The sequence below is a fragment of the Coregonus clupeaformis genome, unplaced genomic scaffold (assembly GCF_020615455.1).
Source record: "Coregonus clupeaformis isolate EN_2021a unplaced genomic scaffold, ASM2061545v1 scaf0867, whole genome shotgun sequence".
Classification (NCBI taxonomy): Eukaryota; Metazoa; Chordata; class Actinopteri; order Salmoniformes; family Salmonidae; genus Coregonus; species Coregonus clupeaformis.
Window position 1 is genome coordinate 128,823 of NW_025534321.1, and position 22,526 is coordinate 151,348.

General features: G+C 42.1%; 1 pseudogene; it reads right to left on the reverse strand.

The window, feature by feature from the left end:
• Positions 1-1,310: 1,310 nt before the first annotated feature.
• LOC121558459 lies at positions 1,311-22,243 on the reverse strand (annotated as a pseudogene).
• Between the last annotated feature and the right edge of the window lie 283 nt (positions 22,244-22,526).

The window sequence follows — 22,526 nt, forward strand, 5'->3', positions numbered from 1 at the left end:
GACCAAAGGACATATTTCCACCGGTCTAATGTCCATTGCTCATGTTTCTTGGCCCAAGCAAGTCTCTTCTTATTGGTGTACTTTAGTAGTGGTTTCTTTACAGCAATTTGACCATGAAGGCCTGATTCCCACAGTCTCCTCTGAACAGTTGATGTTGAGATATGTCTGTTACTTGAACTCTGTGAAGCATTTATTTGGGCTGTAGTTTCTGAGGCTGGTAACTCTAAAGAACTTATCCTCTGCAGCAGAGGTAACAATGGGTCTTCCATTCCTGTGGCGGTCCTCATGAGAGCCAGTTTCATCATAGCGCTTGATGGGACATTTTCCGTATTGACTGACCTTACTGTCTTAAAGTAATGATGGACTGTCCTTTCTCTTTGCTTATTTGAGCTGTTCTTGTCATAATATGGACTTGGTCTTTTACCAAATAAGGCTATCTTCTGTATACCCCCCTACCTTTTCACAACACAACTGATTGGCTCAAACGCATTGAGAAGGAAAGAAATTCCACAAATTAACTTAAGAAGGCACACCTTTTAATTTAAATTCATTCCAGGTGACTACCTCATGAACCTGGGGTGGCAGGTAGCTTAGTGGGTAAGAGCGTTGTGCCAGTAACCGACTAGGTGAAAAATCTGTCGATGTGCCCTTAAGCAAGGCACTTAACCCTAATTGCTCCTGTAATTCGCTCTGGATAAGGGCGTCTGCTAAATTACTAAAATGTAATGAAGCTGGTTGAGAAAATGCCAAGAGTGTCCAAAGCTGTCATCATGGCAAAGGGTGGCTACTTTGAAGAATCATATATATAAATATATTTTGATTTGTTTAACACTTTTTTTGGTTACTACATGATTCCATATGTGTTATTTCATCGTTTTGATGTCTTCACTCGTATTATACAATGTAGAAAATAGTAAAAAATAAAGAAAAACCCTTGAATGAATAGGTGTTCTAAAACTTTTGACCGGTAGTGTATGTCCAAGTTAATGTTTTTAAATGTATGTCAATTGTTAAGTATTTTTTGTCTATAATGTGTTCTTCGTTTTGTGTCAGACCCCTAGGAAGACTAGCTGTCGCCATTCATGGTGGCTTATGGGAGTCCCAATAAATGCTTAAAGTCTATGAATTTGATGGTGGTTACATTCCTCCAGCCTCATCCCTCAGCTGTTTACCAAAAAGGTGACAGCTTAAGTTTGTTGGTCTGACCACTTCATTGTTTTAGGAATCCCAGATACTTAAATTAAAATGCAATATTTTGATGGTATGAAAAAGCTGTTTGCTGAGTAATAAGTCCACAGTCACAAAGGAAGTGTATGTAGGTCTACATGTTTTTAATCAATGCTCATTTTCACCATGAAAATCATATTTTATGCAACACAGGAAAATGATATAAGACTTTCGTCTTGTTTATTCAGCAACTTCTTTGCCCTGTAAGAAGAAAGAAAGAATATAATGGATGAGTATTAATAATGAACATGCTAAATATATTAATATATGTACATTTGGAAATAATGTAATGGGATCAAATATTTAAGGCTCAGTGTTAAGCTTAGATTTTTCAATTTTTAAGTACCAACTTTGAATTAATCTATTTATTTTTTGCCCTACCTGAAATGTCCTTCTTAGAGATCTTAAATACATTTTGAGTTTGTGTGAAAGTTTGGTATTGACCTCTGTGAAGACTGATTCATAGGTGGTGTTGATGTGGCCATATGTGATCATTTAGTCAGGTACAGGTTCAGCAGCAGTTCTGTACCTTTCCAGTGTCGCGGGCCTTGGCTCTGAGCTTGTTGACTTGAGTCTCAGCGATGTCAGCACGCTCCTCAGCCTCCTCCAGCTCATGCTGAACCTTCCTGAACTTAGACATGTGGCTGTTGGCTTGTTCCTCCTGGGTGAGGAAAAGCATTCAAAGTTTCAAGTAGCAAATTAATAGTATTTTTTTTTTAAGGTATTTTTTTAAAGTTGTTGTTTTTTATTGACAGATTTAGGATAGCAATGTAAATAGGGAGATAGATGATATAGCAGAGAAACTGAGTGGTGAAATGGGGGATCAAACTGCTGCCTCCATACAGTGTCTATCAGAAGTATTCACCCACCTTGGATTACTTCACATTTTGTTACAAATTGGGATTCAAATGGATTTAAATGTATTTTCTTTTTTTTCCAACAATCTACACAAAATACTCTGGAATGTCAAAGTGGAACATTTAAAAAATAATGTATGAAAAATAATGATGTTAAATACTATTATTGCACACAGAGCTTATGTGATTTGATAAGCAAATGTTTACTCCTGAACTTATTTAGGCTTGGCATAACAAAGGGGGTGAAAACTTATGAGAGGCACAGTATGTGATCCAGGAGCACTACTACTAGACCAGCCCCCAGTACAGTACTACCACTAGACCAGCCCCCAGTACAGTACTACCACTAGACCAGCCCCCAGTACAGTACTACCACTAGACCAGCCCCCAGTACAGTACTACCACTAGACCAGCCCCCAGTACAGTACTACCACTAGACCAGCCCCCAGTACAGTACTACCACTAGACCAGCCCCCAGTACAGTCTACCACTAGACCAGCCCCCAGTACAGTACTACCACTAGACCAGCCCCCAGTACAGTACTACCACTAGACCAGCCCCCAGTACAGTACTACCACTAGACCAGCCCCCAGTACAGTACTACCACTAGACCAGCCCACAGTACAGTACTACCACTAGACCAGCCCCCAGTACTACCACTAGACCAGCCCCCAGTACTACCACTAGACCAGCCCCCAGTACAGTACTACCACTAGATCAGCCCCCAGTACAGTACTACTACTACTAGATCAGCCCCCAGTACAGTACTACTACTAGATAGCCCCCAGTACTACCACTAGACCAGCCCCCAGTACAGTACTACTGCTAGACCAGCCCCCAGTACAGTACTATCACTAGACCAGCCCCCAGTACAGTACTACTACTAGACCAGCCCCAAGTACTACCACTAGACCAGCCCCCAGTACAGTACTACTACTAGACCAGCCCCCAGTACAGTACTATCACTAGACCAGCCCCCAGTACAGTACTACCACTAGACCAGCCCCCAGTACAGTACTACTACTAGACCAGCCCCCAGTACAGTACTATCACTAGACCAGCCCCCGGTACAGTACTACTACTAGACCAGCCCCCAGTACAGTACTACCACTAGATCAGCCACCAGTACAGCACTAGATCAGCCCCCAGTACAGTACTACCACTAGACCAGCCCCCAGTACAGTACTACCACTAGATCAGCCCCCAGTACTACCACTAGACCAGCCCCCAGTACATTACTACCACTAGACCAGCCCCCAGTACTACCACTAGACCAGCCCCCAGTACAGTACTACCACTAGACCAGCCCCCAGTACTACCACTAGACCAGCCCCCAGTACTACCACTAGACCAGCCCCCAGTACAGCAAATTAATATTCCCCTCTCCTTTAAGTTGGTAACACAGAGGTATAGGAGGTGCTCAGAGATGTGCATAAGTTCTTCAGCAATGACTTGCACTAACTTACTTCAACTTTTAATGTCTACTAAGAAAATAATATGTTTTTGAATGTATGCTTTCAGAGTATTTGACAAAGTATGTGACTCACCGCTTCCTCAGTCTGCCTCTTGTAGGCCTTGACTTTCATCTGCAGCTTATCTACCAGGTCCTGAAGTCTGCCAACGTTCTTCTTATCCTCCTCAGTCTGTGGGAGAAGATCAAAGAATCAATGCCCCATAGTTTTATACACGAACCTGTCTGTGTTAGTGTCAAGTTTGTGAAGAAGGTACTTTCTCTTACCTGGTAGGTGAGCTCCTTGACTCTGCGCTCATACTTGCGGACTCCCTTGACTGCATCTGCACCTCTTCGCTGCTCAGCCTCCACCTCATTCTCAAGCTCACGCACCTTCGTGGAAAAAATTTACGGTAGGCATTTATTTGAGATGGTGAAATCAGATTGTTTGTTCCTATGTACTTTTACAATTTTAATTGAAGGGTGTCTGTAATGATAACAACATCTTTTCATTCTCTAGGTGAGAGAAAAAGTCATTACTCAATGCTCCTGTGTATTTGTATATGATCAAATACATTTCCAGCAATCAGTCTTTCAATCTCTAATCTCTAATCCACCCTGCTATTAACTCACCCTGGACTCCAGTTTCTGGAGCTGCTTCTTGCCTCCCTTCATGGCCAGATTCTCAGCCTCATCCAGGCGGTGCTGCAGGTCCTTGATCGTGACCTCCAGGTTCTTCTTCATCCTCTCCAGGTGAGAGCTGGTGTCCTGCTCCTTCTTCAGCTCCTCAGCCATCATGGCCGCCTGGAATGGTAGTTTGTTTAATTTATTGGCAATAATCATAACGTCCCTATGAGATCTTTGTTGTGGTAAACCAGCCCAGCTACCATTGGCCCTTGGATACAAATCAAGTTGCTGTAATTGAATAGATCATAAGGACTCACGTCAGTGATGGCCTTCTTGGCCTTCTCCTCTGCATTCCTGGCCTCCTGGATGATGTCTTCCACCTCTCCCTGCACCTGCACCAGGTCAGACTCCAGCTTCTTCTTGGTGTTCAGAAGGCTGGTGTTCTGGAGGAGGGAAGACAATTTTCTTGAATCTCAAGAGAACTTTCAAGTCACAAGGCAGAAACGGTATGCTTGGTTTAGTTTCATTATTAATGGCTTACTTCGGTACCTGGGAGTGCAGCAGTCCAACGCGCTCGCTGGCGTCTACCAGCTCAGTCTCAGCCACTTTGCGGCCTCTCTCTGTCTGCTCCAGAGCAACTCTCAGCTCCTCGATTTCAGCCATCATCAGACCGTTTCTGCGCTCCACCATGGCTGCCTGCTCCTTCATGTCCTCTGCGGCGCGGGACGGCGTCATCAAGGTGCAATTGGGCATCCTGGGGTTCACAATGACAATGTAGAGGTGATAGGATGGGTGATAGAAATGCTCATTGGTAAGAATTTCCCCAATATCACTACCTTTCTACAGCATATTAGTTAACTCTATTAAATTCCTCTGTGCTAATAATTTTTACAGATCCCCCACAAGCAAATCCCTCCCCAGTCCCTTTACCTTGAGCTGTCCCTGGACGTTCCTCAGCTGTTTCTGAGCCTCAGCGGCCTGCCTGTTGGAGTGGCTCAGCTGGACCTCCATCTCGTTCAGGTCTCCCTCCATCTTCTTCTTCACCCTCAGGGCGTCATTCCTGCTCCGGACCTCAGAGTCCAGGTTGCTCTGCATGGAGTCAATCATCCTCTGGCTGTTCCTCTTGATCTGCTCCATCTCCTCGTCCTTCTCAGCCAGCTTCCTGTCCACCTCACCCTTGATCTGGTTCAGCTCCAGCTGCACACGCAGAATCTTGGATTCCTCATGTTCCAGTGTTCCCTGAACAAAGAGAAGCAGTCAGGCAAATTGTGTTCAATACATTTGGATGTGTATAACACAAGGAATTAAATATATATGACTACAATAAACACCAATACAGGGAGTGTTGGACTGTAGCTGGCATTGGCTAGTGTACCACTTTAGTCGTATTGTTTGTATATCGTATTTTAAATTTGTGTGACTGTCCTTGTCTATCAGGGTTTTGTTACTTGTCATGTTTTGTGTTTTTAGTGGACCCCAGGAAGAGTAGCTGCTGCTTCTGCAAAAGCTCATGGGGATAACACTATTTTTCCAATCAAACAGCTGTAGTTTGTACCTCAGCCTCCTCCAGAGCGGTCTGGATCTCAGACTTCTCGGTCTCCACAGTCTTCTTGGCCTTCTCCAGCTCATGGATGCTCTTGCCAGTCTCTCCGATCTGCTCAGTCAGGTCAGAGATCTCCTCTGCACACACAAACACAGGAGCAGTTTAGACTTGGGAGATTTTCAGTGGATACCGCCATTACACTGAAGTTGACATTGAATCATACTAATAAATTAATCAGCATTTCATACGGTCTTGCAAATCTAAGTGCTGCTACTTCCTTGGGTCGTTCAAAGGAATACCGATTTACAAGTTCAAATAATTAAGTTCTAAAATGGTGTAATAGAAATGTTGATTACAGTCATTTTAAAACACTAGTATGAGCCCAATAGATTACTGCTGTCAAATGCTCACGTTGCAGGTTCTTGTTCTCTCTCTTCAGAGTCTCCAGATGATCCAGAGCCTCCTCGTAGGAGTTCTTCATCTTGAAGAGTTCAGTGCTCATAGAGCGAGCCTCCTTCAGAGCTCCTTCCAGCTCAGCCTGACCCTCCTCATACTTCTGCTTCCACTCTGCCAGAACCTAGGGAAAATCCATTAGAAGTCATTGATGAAGTTTGGAATCAGAAATATGTTACAATTATATTACAATTGATCATATAGCAGACAGAAAATATCACCCTAGCATGAGGTTTATTCATTTTAACCTTGTCAAAGTTCCTCTGCTTCTTGTCGAGGTTGGCAGCCATTGCGTTGGCTCTCTCAACATCAATCATGAGGTCCTCCACCTCTCCCTGCAGCCTCTGCTTGGTCTTCTCCAGGGAGGCGCACTTGGAGTTTGTTGCCTCAATGGTCTCCTCAGCATCCTGCAGACGCTGGGCCAGCTTCTTTCCTGATGGACGACAGACGGTGTACAAATGTTAAAATACATATCAACGTAATATTTTCTTAGAGCCCCCTACCACCCTCACCATCCACACCGTATGTTTGAGTTTTTGCTGTTGAGTGTGACTCACTTGGCCTCCTCCAGCTCCTCTGTGCGCTGGATGGCATCAGTTTCATACTTAGTCCTCCACTGAGCCACCTCACTGTTGGCCTTGGACATGCCGCGTTGCAGCTCTGCCTTGGCCTCCTGCTCCTCCTCAAACTGCTCCCTCAGGAGGTCACAGTCATGGCGGGCAGACTGAACACCGTGGGCCAGTGCGTTTTTAGCCTGTAAGAGAGAAAAGGAGATAAATTACAAATGACAAAGTCTCTGAGGGTGGCGTAGTCACCGTCTATATGAAGCTCTAAACTCTGTAGTCGGTGATGTCCGTTTTGAGTCCCTTACCTTGACCTCCTCCTCAATCTGCCTCTTCAGCTCCTCCACCTGCTGAGTGAAGGCCTGTTTTCCTCTGGTCAGCTGAGACACCAGGGATTCCTTCTCCTCTAGCTGGCGGCCAAACTCACCTGCAGGGATAGAGGGACGTCTTGTTAATGGGGTCTCTGTTCTCTAAGATTGAACATGTATTTTAAGGTATCGTATGGCAATGTTAGGTGTTGAATAGTCGGGTTTTGGGGCAGTAGAAACTGTGGACTGGAATACAGCCCCCAACCCATGTTATTGTGTTTTACAGAAAGAAAGCATTGGTTTGTTGTTCATTGGTGATGATGGGTACCATTTTCTGTCAGGAGTCTGGCCCTCTGTCCACTGATGTCGTTGATCTGGCGAACATTCTCATCATTCTTAGTCTTGATCTCGCTCAGCTGGTCCTCAAGAGTACGGCACATCTTCTCCAGATTGCCCTGTTAGTGAAACATGTTCCATCATTACTTTATATATGGGACTCCTGTCAACTTCAGTTAACTTGAATGGTAATGTAGTTGACCCTCCTCAACACTGCTTGATCAAAGCATCACTACTCACCTTAGCCTTGGCGACAGCCTCCATGTTGCTGGAGAGGTCATCAATCTCCATCTTGTACTCACTCTTCTCCTTCTCCAGCTTCTGCTTGACGCGCTGCAGGTTGTCGATCTGCTCCCCGAGCTCAGCCACACTGTCGGCCTGCTTCTTGCGCAGAGCGGCGGCTGTGGACTCGTGCTGCAGGGTGGACTCTTCAAGATCACGACGCAGCTTCTGGAACTCAGCCTCACGCTTCTTGTTCATCTCAATCTGTGCAGCAGTGGCGCCTCCGGCCTCCTCCAGCCTCTCGCTGATCTCCTCAAGTTCCCTGGAGAGATCGGCCCTCTGTTTCTCAACCTTAGCCCTGGCAGCACGCTCAGCCTCAATTTCCTCCTCCAGCTCCTCAATCCGGGCCTAGAACAGGGGGCAGGAGCAGGGAGGGATGAACACTACAATACATAAAATAATAATAGTATGTATATTTTTCATAAATGTGTTCATTCAAAGCCAGTTACACTAATATAATAAGTAAATAGTGTCCCATGCGGGAACCAAAACCATAACAGTAAGAAGCACGAGCAAGAAGCACCATGTTTCAACCTACAAGCCACCAGGAAAAATGTGTGCTACCAGAATATTTTTTTATGAAATGTTTCAGGTGTGTGCTTTCCTGTACTGTACCTGGAGTTCCTTGATCTTCTTCTGCAGCTGAGATCCCAGAGACTGCTCATCCTCAATCTTGCTGAGGAGCTGGGAGGTCTCAAACTCCTTCCTAAGAAACACAAACACGTCGATTGCAAAGATGGTTTTGGTCCGATAGGGTAAAGAGAGAGTATCATATGTAAATGCTATTTCATAATTTCAAGAATTAGTCAAGAACAACCATTATGATCAAGATGGCAGGTAATACTGTGTTAATTTATTTGTGTTTACTTCTTGATTTTCTCATCAGACTGCTGCTTGTCATTCTCCAGGTCCATTATGGACTCCTGGGCCAGTTTCAGATCTCCCTCCAGCTTTCTCTTGGCTCTCTCTAGGTCCATACGGAGCTTCTTCTCTTGCTCCAGAGAACCCTCAAGCTACAAGATAAAAACACACATGTATTTTTCTTATGTAAACAACTGAAGATAATATCATCTTACATACTATCATGGCCAAAATGTCAAACTCCACTCACGTCGTCCACTTGCTGTTCCAGCTTGGTCTTGGACTTGGTCAGAGTGTTGACTTTGTCCTCCTCTGCCTGCAGGTCGTCCAGTGTCTGCTGGTGGGCCTCTTGGAGGGCTTTCTTCTCCTTGGTCAGCTTGGCAACACTCTCATCCATAGATGCCATCTCCTCTGTCAGGTTTTTAACCTGAAAACGGCCACAACAAAATTAGTCTTTGGTCACTTGACCATAAAGGGGAGAATTAGTTTGATATGTATTGCATTTATTTCATTCAGATTAGAAACGTCAACAAGTACTGTACTATAGATTGAACACTAGATGGCAGTGTACTCAATGCCAGTATACTGAATGGAAGTCATAAAGGTGGCGCAGTACATACAATGAATGTAGGGAGTACCACTATTCCACCATTTTGTGTCTTCATTTTTCCTGCACCCAACTGGAATTCAAGTTCTGTTGAGCTATGTTTTGAGTTGATTATTGTTTGGATTATTGTTTGGTTAGACTGTCTATGGAAGACACAAGACCTTGTTTTCAGTTGCGTGCTTCTCCTTCTCCACTTTGGCCAGGGTGAGCTCCAGGTCATCAATGTCCTTCTTCAGCTCAGAGCACTCATCCTCCAGCTTCCTCTTCTTGGCAGTCAACTCAGCATTCATCTCCTCCTCATCCTCCAGCCTCTCGGTCGTCTCTTTGAGTTTGGCCTCCAGCTGGATCTTGCTCTTGATGAGCCCCTCGCACCTTTCCTCAGCATCGTTCAGATTCTCTGATTCCTGGTTTCAGAACAGGAGAAAAATCAGCAGCCTCACTTTGTGTATCAACATATATATTTGATTTAGTCAGAGGTCAGACCAAATCTATATACATTCATGAAATATATATTTAAAAATGTGTGTCCTTGTGTTTTGTAATCATATTTACGTAAATGTTCCTTTATGAGGTTTGTTTCTCACTCACGGATGCAACTTGGAGTGCCAGATCATTCTTCTCTTGAAGCATGGACACCATCTTCTCCTCCAACTCTTTCTTGCGGGCCAGAGCCTTGGCCAGGTCTGTCTTCATCTTGTCGAAGTTCTCCTTCATGTTGGCCAGCTCCTTCTCAGTCTCGGCACTCTTAAGCAGGGGCTTGATCTTGAAGTACACCTTCATCCATGGCCAGGTCTTCACATTCATGAATGAGCGGATGTTGTACTGGATGGTGAAGACTGCATCTCTGGTCGACAGGAAGGATGGAGTGGCATGGTGAGTGACATGGTGAGTGGCATGGTGAGTGACATGGTGAGTGACATGGTGAGTGGCATGGTGAGTGGCATGGTGAGTGGCATGGTGAGTGGCATGGTGAGTGACATGGTGAGTGGCATGGTGAGTGACATGGTGAGTGTCATGGTGAGTGGCATGGTGAGTGACATGGTGAGTGGCATGGTGAGTGGCATGGTGAGTGGCATGGTGGGTGGCATGGTGAGTGGCATGGTGAGTGGCATGGTGAGCGGCATGGTGAGCGGCATGGTGAGTGGCATGGTGAGTGGCATGGTGGGTGGCATGGTGAGTGACATGCTCAAAGCTACATTCTGGGATTTGAAGAACAACAAAACGGGCCTTCCCCAACACTTTTTGTCTACAGCTGAGGAATGGGGCTAAGGAAATGGAACCACTTTTAAATTCATAGACAGTGCTCTAGATGCATGGACTGACAGGTTATGCTTAAATCATGAGGCATTTTATATTCTTTAAGAATGAATGGGTAAATATCACAAATATAAATGACAACAGAACAGCTTGCCAAATCCCAAACTGCAGCATTAATAAAGCATTATAAGACATACTTTCTCATTCTGATCACCTCACAGCATATACAATATGTAATCATAATGCATTACATACAGGTGGCCCACAGAAAGCTTTGCCAAAATGTCTACTATTCCTAACCTCCTCTCCATCATCTTGGTGAACTCTTTCCTCATGAGGAATCCACGGCTGAGAGCCTGGACCATGCCGACCAGAACGGCCAGCTTCTCATCTCTCATCTCCTCCAGGACACCCAGCAGACCGGCTTTGAAGAACACCTGAGGCACAGGTAAACATGGAACATTGGAACCACAGTCAGATGGTTACAGATAGAAAGAGTTGGATCAAAACAGGGCAACAACACCACTAGATTGATTTGAACAACATAAACATTGCATAGGCTGTTTCTAAGTTGTAAAATAAGTTATTGTACAGTTGTAGATGAATAATGTACACAGATACAGATAACTGCAACCAAACCACTATAAACCAATGCAACATGATAATGAGTTGAGTTTCTATACTTGTACGAATTTGAAGAAAAAAATTGTTTTTCAACCTTTTTCATTAGTTAAATGAAGATACTGGTGAGATGTTGAACAGTTAGGGTTGAAATGATCATTGAAGTTGTGTTTTGTTGTCAGCTTTTGCTGGGGGTATTTGACTGACCTTGGTGTGTCCAAACTTGTAATCGTCGTGATTTATGTCAATGGACCCAAGCAGCTTCTCAGAAGCCTTCTTGTTGTCCATGAACTGGCCCTCGGGGATGACACTGGCATTCAGTACTTTGTACCTGAATGAGGAGACATTTTTAACTTATGTGAAGTTGTAATAGGTTGGTTATACAGTGCATTCGGAAAGTATTCAGACCCCTTGACTTTTTCCACATTTTGTTACGTTACAGCCTTATTCTAAAATGTATTCAAAAAAAATATTGTTCTCATCAATCTACACAGAATATCCGATAATGACAAAGCAAAAACTTGTTTAAAAGGTAAGCCTATTCTAATGCTGGGAAAACCCTTGGAACTTTATTGTGTGTGTGTGTGTGTGTGTGTGTGTGTGTGTGTGTGTGTGTGTGTGCATTTGTGTTTGTGTGTGTGTACCTCTGCTTGAAGTCAGCATAGATGATTCTGCTGGGGAAGCCCTTTCTGCAGATCCTGATACCCTCCAGAACACCATTACACCTGAGCTGGTGAATAACCAGGAAGTTCTCCATCAGACCTGGTAAAGCAAACCAAGTCTCTTTTAATACACATAAACAGATTAAAGATTGGACTCATTAAGGTTACTCATACTGTATTGATAAGATGTAATATTTAACGCAATGTTTCGGGCACCTGGAGTCTTTGACTCGTTGGGGATCAGGCAGCGCACAAAGTGAGGATGAGTGCTCCTCAAGTTGGTCATCAGCTTTTGTAAGTTCTCCTGTAAGAGGGTTACAAACCATTTTCTCAGACATCATTTATGATAATCAATGCACCTTTTGAAGGACTGAATATACACATTTCAAGAGCTCACCCTGAACTGGGAGGACACAGTCTGCATGGAACCACCCTTCTTCTTGCCTCCTTTCTTGGTTGTATCTGTTCAAATGTGGAAAAGTAAAATATAATTATAAATTAGATAATCAAATGCAAACGCCGCCAATGAGATTGTGTAAAATAACACCTATTGTATGAGTAAATTAACCCAGTGGATAACCCTGGGAAATTGTGATACATTCAAAGGCTTTAAAGCAGTGGTCACCAACCGGTGAGTCGATCAGCAAACATTTCTGTAAAAACAACAGCGATAAAGCGGTCGTATTGTTGTTGTTGTTGTTGTTGACAGTAGCTGCAATGGATTCAGCAGCCATAGCATTGGGAAGGCAACATTTTCCCATTTTGAACCACTTCATGTTTGAAGGTAGACAGCAAATCAACTGCACGTATGTACGTACTGTGGGCAATCAGATCATCGTCTGCACAGTTTCCTCGAGCCACTGGGCGGCAGGTAGCTTAGTGTTAAAAGCGTTGTGCCAGTAAAGGTCGAAAGGTCGCTGGTTCTAATCCCAGAGCTGACTAGGTGAAAAATCTGTCGATGTGCCCTTGAGCAAGGCACTTAACCCTAATTGCTCCTGTAAGTCGCTCTGGATAAGAGCGTCTGTAAATGACTAAAATGTAAGAAGAAGCCTCGAACGCACAGCAAAGTTGAAACTGTGAATTTCAAAACATGACTGGAGAGAATCAACGAATACAGCAAAGTGCTGCTGTTTTTATTTTAGTGAGTTCATGTTTAAGTTGTTATTCAACACTTTGTTCAACACTTTTATAAGATGTTATTATTAAACACTGTTAACACTTTGTTCAACACTTTAAGCCATAAAATGTGCGTTCTCCCTACTTCCACTCACGCTACAACCAGCACTGCAGCTGCAATGAATGAGTATAGCAAAGTGTTCCGAGAAGCTTGCGTTGTTATTATTAGCAGCTTGTGTCTTTTTTAATATCGCAGAATATTTCACTTTCTCTGGTCATAGCAGTAACAACATGAGTTGGTGCATGAGGCAGAAATAATGCAGTGCGACTTGAGTTTCACCATCAGCTGGAAGACTGTGTCCCCTTTTCTCAGCAGAGGGAGGGAGGGAGAGAGGAGGGACGGTGAGTTGGGTGAGAGGCAGCCTCACCGCGCTGTTCCCTCCCTCCCCACAGACTGACCATCAGATGAAGGCCATCAGTTCAGTAAAAAAAAAATAGCTAATTATTATGCTCACTCAGCTATGCCTCACAAGTAATACAACAAAGTATATATTACCAGTGTGATCATATACCTATTTTAAAATATATAGAATTTCTAAATGGTCTGAGAAGAACAACATTGGCATTTCATTTTCTTGGCTTGCATTCTGACTCAGAAAGTGATCAAGAGTTTGTTGGCTTTAAAGACAATGTGGGTCTAGAGTTGTAACTAGGTCTTAATTAAATATGTTGACGTGATGCTGGTCTTACCCTCAGGTGGGGCAGCAGGATACAGGGCAGCCAACAGTTTAACTGAGGACTTCCCGTACATCAGAATAACTGAGTCGTTCAGGGGGTCCTTGTTCTTCTCCAGCCAGCCAGTGATGTTGTAGTCCACAGTACCGGCGTAGTGCACCAGGGAGAAGTGGGCCTCTGCCTTGCCTTTGGCAGGCTTGGGCTTCTCATATGCCTTGGTTTTGCCAAGATGTTGGTCGTTCAGTTTGTTCTTGAAGGTAGTGTCTGACGCCTTGGGGAACATGCACTCCTCTTCAAGGATGGAGAAGATGCCCAATGGCTTTACAAAAGGAAATGTATATCAAATGAGTGATATTTACATTTAGGATCACATTTATTCCTTTAGCAAACATGCTTTTATAGGATTCTATTAATTTAGGGGCACATAATAGGAAACATATTGAGTTCAGATACGTTGTACCACTGTGATAATATCTCTCAATGCGCTCCCTATGAGCTTTGCTGTTGATGCCCATAATAATCCTTACAGATAACTTACTTTCTCAATAAGCTCAATGCAGGCAGCCAAGTCCATGCCGAAGTCAATGAAGGCCCAGACGATTCCCTCCTTCTTGTACTCCTCTTGCTCCAGGACGAACATGGTGTGGTTGAAAAACTGTTGCAGTTTCTCATTGGTGAAGTTGATGCACAGCTGCTCCATGCTGTTGTACTGTTGATGGAATTTCAAAAGGGATAATTTCATTATACAAGGCTGTAATCCTTCTCAATCACAACTAATTGTCTTGTTCTGGTCTCATACTCACATCAAAGATCTCAAACCCGGCAATATCGAGCACACCAATATAGAACTGCCTTGGATTCTTGGTGTCCAACATCTCGTTGATACGGACGACCATCCACAAGAACATCCTCTCATAGATGGACTTGGCCAAAGCCATGACTGCGTTATAAACCTGCAATGATAATACCTCAAATTAATACATGAGATATTGACCATGTCTAGTGATATGGTGATATTTTTAAAAAGCAATGCAATTGCCCCCAAAATAATTCTGGTGGTCAGAAAATGTTTGATGCTGTGTTTGACCGCATTACCTGAGGCACAGTCTGTCCCTTGGTCACGTACTCGTTGCCGACCTTCACTCTGGGGTAGCACAGAGCCTTCAACAACTCAGCTGAGTTCAGGCCCAGCAGGTAGCCGATTTTATCAGCAACTGTAGAGAGAGCCAACAACAACAGATCGCTTGTTTCTGATGTCACACTGACAAAATAGTTTGGCCAGCTCTTTGTAGGTTAGGTTAAGATTTTAACCCACATCCATTATTCAAATCCTTTCTGGAGGTTGGAATGTGGTCTCCAAAATGATATCCTGCCTGACTTTCATGTGGCACTGTCTGTCTTGGTCATCTCCATGTGAAAGGACCCATGAGCACCAACATTTGAAGTTCATCGGAGCATATCATTGGAACATGTCAAATTGGGTGTCAAATGAAAGCTAAGAGTCTATATATTTTTTTGAAATTAAGGCACACATAATTTTTTCAACCATTTTCCATCCTGAAAATGAGGAATCAGTAAATGCTTTGATTTCTGGTCAAACAGATGGAAAAGGGTCTTCGAAAACATCTACCGGAAAAACTCTTAAAAGGTATTAGAAATACATCAAAAACACAATGTTGTAGTAAAGACCCGTTCAACTAATATCAACACTTATATTTCATTGTGGAGAAATGTTTCTGTAAGTTTAAAACATGATCTAGAACATTCTAAAAGTTAAAATATGTTCTAGATTCTCTCCTAGAGGAGGGAGGATATTGAACGTAAAGGTAGACCTACCAATTAGTTAGTCTTTACTAATATTAATTTTGTTTATGAATTATTAAGTGATTAAAACTCTAGATGCTCTGTACTTTGATGTCCAAACTTGTGAAACAAGTCTATATATAAAATATATACAGTATATAAAAAATATATATATATATATTTTATTTTATTATTTTCCCCTAACCCTAATTAAACTAATGGACAACAATAATTAGGCTTCTACTTCCAGCTTATACATACTATATACATTTTTTGGACACAGTCAATTTTACAATAATTCTATTTTTTGTTCACAGTATATGTTACGTTAGTTATGTTGTTATTTTTAGTCCTAACCTTCAGCTCCCCTCAACCCATCTATCACTGAACACCATCCAGTTTTGATTTCTATTTGGCATATATTTTTCAACTGTGCTTTGATGTTTCACAAAAGTACTGAACCTTTCTTTTCTCATAGTTTCTAAATATTGTAAATTAAAGATAAACATTTTTGCTAAGAGTATTATTATATCATTGATGGATTTACTATGACTTTTCAAATAACCCAGCAGTGCCATTTGCAGACATTGTTGAATCTTAATTCGGAGCAGATATTTAAGAGAAAAAAATGAGGGAGATTTTACCAAAATTCTTCTTACCAAATTTTGCATCTGCACAGTTATTCCAGTAAATGTGTTTTTGTAATATGTTCAGTGTAAATTGTTAAAAGTGGTCATTGGTCATAGAGTTGAATGTTTTTTTTTTAACTTTAAAATTCATGATTTTTGTTTGGCATACATTTTAAGTGAAAAATGTGACTTTCAACACAATTCCGTTAATGTGGAATTGCCCTCTTATGTGTTCTATTTCTATGTTTGGGACTGGGAAAGGGACTAATGCTTTCCATATTGTATATCTTTGAGTGGGACTCACCCTCTGTTCCATCTGACTCGGCCTGCTCCTCACGCTGCTTCTGCTTGAATTTCAAGTTGCCATGGTGCATTACAGCTCCTGTCAGCTTGTAGATGGCCATCTTCTCATCATTAGAGAAGCCCAGGATTGTAATGGCATCCTGGCATTAGAGAGGAAGTACAACCGTGAAGAACTGAACGGCAGTTTGCTCAGTTACAGTACACTACCGTTCTGGGTTCAGTCCAGAACAAATGGGATGGATACAATTGACTGGCTTCTCTGTTCCAAATGATTACTCTTGGCCAACACACTAGTATATGGCAGCACAAAATTAGTTTTACACAGTTCCACAGGGCATATAGTGGCAGTCTCTTGTGGATGTCTTACAGGTATGTGCCTCAAGGCGAAGAGTGAAGGCATGAAGAGTGCCTTGAAGCACGTGCCTAACTAACACAAGGTGCCCTGCTGCCACCAAGTTGGAATTGCACAGTGCATTCAGTGTGTATGGTGATCCTACCCATTCCATATCTAGAGTTTGGTTAACACTTTGTATGACTCACATCTGTGGCATCCAGCTCGACCTTGTCGTCGATGCTGGCCACAGTGATCTGACCCTGGCTGATCATGGGGAAGTCGTAGGGGTTGGTGGTGATGAGCGTCATTTCTGTGGACAACGGAGAATGGTTTGTCAGTTAAATCTCTTAGAATTGTGCTGTCCTACCTTTACAGTATCTCTCCCTCCTTTACTCAATAGATGGACTCAAGGATACATGTAGTATATAATACATAGCATCAAAAGAGGGGACTGAGGCTCCTGGACTAGTGCATCACAGTGCATTACTTGATATATCTTTCCCATGAAAGACCTTGAAAGACCTGACCCATGTTTAGATGCCTTGTTACCTTGGATGTAGTCATTGTAATAATATTAACAGTGTGGAGTAGGAAAATGTTTAATAAATTCCACAGATGGGGGTGGGAATAATTTCACATAAACCTCTACTTTGCCTTACCAACTAGCTCAGGTTTGTGGTTGGTCATCATCTGGTAGAAGATATGGTAGCCTCGCTCAGCGGGCAGCTGGAAGGCCACTCTGGACTTCTCGAGCAGGTCTGAGAGAGAAAGAGAACAAGTGATAGAAAAATATGATATCTGATGATATGATCTCCTCAAAATATGCTGTGTGAATAAAAAATATTCTCCAGTACTTTTGTATACTTTATAGCCAGTAGTTCTGAAAGTATCGCTCACGAGTCAAAAATGGTCCCCGAAAATTTCGTGCTACCTCACATATGTGCAGATATGTGCACCAAGTCATTACTCTCTCTTTTGCTCTGCTGTGTGTGCAAATTGCTAGCTGTCACTCAAATGGCGAAGGGCTGAAGCTCATTGGCTGAAACTTGAATTGCTAAGGTCACCTGGGGGGAAATGTAGGGAAAAATTGAGCCACACAACTTCCAGAAAACAGTCGCTTTAAAACTAGGGATTTCCTGGCTAATTAAGTTAAGACAGATTGTGCATGTATGAACTACACATTGACACATCCAGCCCAAAGCGCGAGATTTAAAAAATACTTGCTAGTCTTCAAAGTTCCGGAGCAAGTCTTTAAGGAAAGCATTGAGAAACAATCAAAACCAACTCACAGGTCTCAATGTCAGCTTTAGCCAGTTTGCCTCCTTGGAAGTGAATCCTGATGAATTTACCCTATAGTAGAGCATGGGGGTTAGAAATAGGTCAACTAAATAAATCTACCATTTTACTTTGATAGACCCCTTGAAATGTTACAGTTCGTTGGACATCTATTGATACAACTATAGGGAACTACTGACATTTTTCCACCCAATATAACGTACTTCCACAGTCAATTCTTCATACTTACGAAGCGAGACGAGTTGTCGTTCCTCACTGTCTTGGCATTACCGTAAGACTCCAGCAGAGGGTTAGCTGCAATGATCTGATCTTCAAGAGACCCCTGATTTGAGAAAAAACACAAGTTGCTCAGAAACTGGGAAACACTTTACTTAAAACAGTATTCAGCACTTGAATTTTTTTTTTACACGGCCCACCAAACTGAAATATGTTAAAAAGGCATAACCTACCTGCATTTTGGTGGGGTCTACTTCCTTCTTGACACCAGAAACTGCAATGGTGGCGAAGTACTGGATGACACGCTTGGTGTTGACAGTCTTTCCTGCACCAGATTCTCCACTGGTTTATATGACCGAGAATGATGGGTTTAAGTGTCATATTGGCTTTTGCTAAGAAATAGCACTGACAAATACACTGTTCACCTGTTTTCTAACATAAGTAAATCATTAACAAATATTTCCACTCATCGACTCAATATTACGCACAGTCTAATCCATTCATAATGCCATGTATACTGAACACATATATAAACGCAACATCCAACATTTTCAACGATTTTACTGTATTACAGTTCATATAAGGAAATCAGTCAATTGAAATAAATTCATTAAGCCGTAATCTATGGATTTCACACGACTGGGAATTGTGTTGTGTGACAAAACTGCACATTTTAGAGTGGCCTTTTATTGTCCCCAGTGCAAGGTGCACCTGTGTAATGATCATGCTGTTTAATCAGCTTCTTGATATGCCACACCTGTCAGGTGGATGGTTTATCTTGGCAAAGGATAAATGCTCACTAACAGGGATCTAAACACATTTGTGCACAGAATTTAAGAGAAATAAGCTTTTTGTGCGTATGAAACATGGGACCTACACTTTACATGTTGCGTTAATATTTTTGTTCAGTATATTTTCATCACACCCAAGTGACCTAATCCATTCATAATGTCATGTATTTTATAACACCGTGACCTAATCCATTCATAATGTCATGTATTTTATAACACCAAGTGACCCAACATATTACAATAGAAACATCTTCTCAAGTGGAATTATAGTATATAACTTACGTAATCAGGACGGACTGGTTCTCCTTATCTAGAACCAAAAAACATGTTCCTTATTATACTCAAGCAACATTATGGGTACATAATTGCATTCATAAGCATCATCATGAATTTCATGTTGGTACATTTTCCATTCAAGTCTAGTGAAATCAAATATTCCCAGCAAACTGCTTTAACTAGAAAACAGTAAATACCATCCATCCATGCATCCATCCATCCATCCATTTTACATTTTAGTAATTTAGCAGATGCTCTTATCCAGAGCTATTTACAGTTAGTACATTCATCTTAAGATAGCTGGGAGGGACAACCACATATTACAGGCATAGAAAGTACATTTTTCCTCAATTTTTTTACATTTAAATTTTTAGTCATTTAGCAGACGCTCTTATCCAGAGCAACTTACAGTTAGTGAGTGCACACATTATAACTTTTTTCATACTGGCCCCCCGTGGGAATCGAACCCACAACCCTGGCGTTGCAAACACCATGCTCTACCAATTGAGCTACATCCCTGCCGGCCATTCCCTCCCCTACCCTGGACGACGCTGGGCCAATTGTGCGCCGCCCCATGGGTCTCCCGTTCGCGGCCGGCTACGACAGAGCCTGGATTCGAACCAGGATCTCTAGTGGCACAGCTAGCACTGCGATGCAGTGCCTTAGACCACTGCGCCATCAATAAGGTAGCTGTCAGTAGAGTCAGAGCTAGAAGTGCTGGTTAAGTGTTATTTTTATATATATTTTTTTTGTTGCATCCATTCATTCATTCATCCATCCATCCATCTATTTATCTATCTATCCATCCATCCATGAGAGCTCGTACCAATCATCATGAACTGAAAGGCGTTGTCAGAGACGGAGAAGATATGGGGTGGAGCCTCCATCCTCTTCTTCCCTCTGTAGGCGTTGACAACCTCTTCGTCGTACACGGGGAGCCACTTGTAGGGGTTCACCGTGGCACAGAAGAGCCCAGAGTAGGTCTGGATGAAAGGGATTCAATGAAATTAAGGGATTTATGTGAGGATGAGGGTGTGCTTTGATATACTAATGTGGGTCTACTGTATTGGTATGTTTTGGTTTCTACCGTTCATTTCTGTGTAGTACTGTTTGTGTGTTCATGCATGTGGGAATTTCTTATGTTCATTTACAGTATGTGTGTATGTTTATGCAGGTTTCTTACATAAATCATCCATGCTGCATAACGCTCTTTGAGGTTATACAACACAGAGGCTTCATTCAGGTAGGTCATCATGGCCATGTCCTCAATCTTGTCGTACTTAGGGGGGTTCATCTGGTAGATGTCTGCTTCTTTGAACTCTTTATCCTGAAACGGTCAGAAATCTAGATTACACACGGATCAAACTGGACATGACTGAATGCTTTTTGCTCATTAAATACAAGTTCAATCTTTTTTAAAATGCATCGTTTTATCCCCCTCTGACATGGTGATTCTTGACTAGTCTATATCAGTAACACCATGCCATTTTTAAATAGTAGCAATAAAATTGTTCTGTTATATTTATTTATTATTAACTTTTATTTAACCAGGGAAAAACACATTGAGACCTATGTCTCATTTGCAAATGTACCCTGCGAACAATACAGAAGAAAAAATTATACACAATTTAAAACACAAAATTAAATAAATAGCTAACGTTATATACAAAATAAACACATGAATCAATATAAAAATCCCTAGAGTTTCTCCTAAACTGACCTAGAGATAACAACACATCCAAATGAAACGTTACTTGGAGATTATTCCACATTATATATATATATATATAGGGGCCTGGTAGGAGAAGGGAGATTTACCCAACTCTGTGGATACACGTGAAGTCTCCATCGTTAACCAACCCTGTGATCTAGTGTTGTAATCCGAGTTTCTATATTTAAAGATTTGAAGGTTATATATATATATATATATATTATTATTTTTTTAACAAAGAAATGCTTCTTAATCTATTTTTTTGTTACTGATTTCATATTGGCTTTTGGCATGTTTTTTGATCATTTGAATAATTGTTTTACTTGAATACTTTTCAGATCAGACTTACCACTTTAGTGCCGTCAGCATTCGTGACTTTTACAGTACACTTTCCCTCTGTCCTGCCAATGATCAGACCCTTAAGGTACAGCTCCTTGACGTCTGTCACATAGCAGGCGTTCTTTGAATCAAAGGGCGTGGCTTGTGCCTCCATCCTCTCCTTCTCGGGTTTACGAAGGTACAAGGCAGCCTTGCCGTAGATTTGCATCTCCGCGTCCGTACTCATGGTGACGGATCACTAGGAAAGAGATGAAACAAGAGACATGATTGACTCTGTGGTGCATTCCTCCCCAGTCAACAGAGTGAGCGGTATCTCACACAGAATATTTTCACCTTCACTTTTTTATATGAAGACTCAAACCACGTCTCACCTTCTTTTCCCACTCCTACAGATGAATTTGTACGTCTTGGAGGACCCTGTGAAAACATTAAGGTGTTGTGAATACGCACAAGTCTAAAACCTTATCGTAGATAAGGCCCAGAAGGGCAAGAAAACATCTCAATCAACTTATCGTAGAATCAGAAGGGCAAGAAAACATCTCAATCAACTTATCGTAGAATCAGAAGGGCAAGAAAACATTTTGAATGGCGTCAATCATCTCAATCATTACAGCCATTCCATCCAATTCAACTGCAGGTGCAACTGGAAACGTTCATGTTCTTACTTTACTGTACATTCTGTCAAATAGCCCTGAAAAACCCAGTTACATTCTAGACCACCCCCCTCAATTTACAAACAAAATGCAGGTGCAGCACTTTTGACCGTGAATGAAAGTGACAGATTTTAAGCAAAACACATTTAAAGTCAACATTTTACAAATTACATTTTAAATCAATGCCACTTGATTGCATATTATAAAGTCTTACGATATATGAAAGAGAAAAAAAAGTTTAAAAAATGCTGAACTCAAACAGTGTAGTTAGTTACTGCCTCAGATGCTGAGCGCAAATATGAAACTGTATGTACAAATCTAAGGAGGCGGAGAGAGTCTTACCACAGAGGAAGAAGGTATCTGACTTAAGAACGCTGAGGCCTCAGCCTCCTTATATCTGGTTGGAAGTGCCAAGCAAGCAAAAGTTAATTATGGACCACTCTGGTGAAGGAAATGGATTGGATGAGAGACCTCTGTGTGTCTGTGTCTCACTAGCCCCACCCACTTCCAGGAGAACCACACTCCTTATTCTTTAACCATTGATTGTTCTAGACTATGTCGAGACCTTAAGGAGGATCAGGTTACCTACTGCAGGAATGTCTGCACATGACATGTCCATCTAACCTGCTACTAGAGTAAAGCTGTGGCTGACCTTGAGCTGTTGTACTTA